The 839-nt window shown below is 43.4% G+C and overlaps 1 protein-coding gene across 1 annotated transcript in view; it reads right to left on the minus strand.

Moving 5' to 3' along the window:
- Positions 1-839, minus strand: part of LOC106875508 (serine protease 48) — a 466,125-nt gene that overhangs the window by 384,641 nt on the left and 80,645 nt on the right. The gene's annotated exons all lie outside the window — the stretch shown is intronic.

The following is an 839-nucleotide window of genomic DNA, read 5'->3' on the forward strand; positions in this document are numbered from 1 at the left end:
TGAGGCAAGATCTTCGAACATTGGGCCTCACCGAAGTGATGACTTCTGACCGAGACCTTTGGAAATATGCAGTGCGTGAGAAGACTCAGCAAGCCAAGTGAGACCTAAATCTAAGGCCTCTGCCAGGGGTGTAGCCAGCCCACTTATGCGTACCTTTCCTTCATTGGACACTAAACTTCGCTTGCGAGACCTGTTGAAGCAAGTGAAATCGAAATCGAACTAAATTCGACGACTGGCACCCATGCCAACGTCGTCTCCTTCATTGGACACGAAACTCAGCTTGCGAAGACCTGTTGGGGCAAGCGAAATCATGATGACACCTGTGCCCAGCGTCGCCTTTCTGGCACTTGTGTCCGCAGCTTATGTAAGGACTTTCGAGCGAGATCGTTGCTAGTGCATCATATATATATATATATATAGAGAGAGAGAGATTTAGATAGATATATATATATAGATATAGAAATATGTATACACATTATACACACACACACATATATATAAATTAACACAATAAATATCTGATTAATAATATGTTATCATGATTGTGCAGTGGTGATGGGCGATAATAATTCACCGTTCTAAAAGCCTTGTGGTGGGAATATCTAAAGTTCAAAAGAGTGAAACCTTATTTTCGACACACTATAATTGTTTACTATTTTATTCCTCTCCATTAGACACACTTGTGGTTGTCAACGCTTTCTCCCTATAGATACAGACAGACGTACAGAGAGAGAGAGGAGGGAGAGGGAGAGAGAGAAGAGGGAGAGGGAGAGAGAGAGAGAGGAGGGAGAGGGAGAGAGAGAGGAGGGAGAGAGAGAGAGAGAGAGAGAGAGAGAGAG

Source organism: Octopus bimaculoides, chromosome 3 (assembly GCF_001194135.2).
Source record: "Octopus bimaculoides isolate UCB-OBI-ISO-001 chromosome 3, ASM119413v2, whole genome shotgun sequence".
Taxonomy (NCBI): domain Eukaryota; kingdom Metazoa; phylum Mollusca; class Cephalopoda; order Octopoda; family Octopodidae; genus Octopus; species Octopus bimaculoides.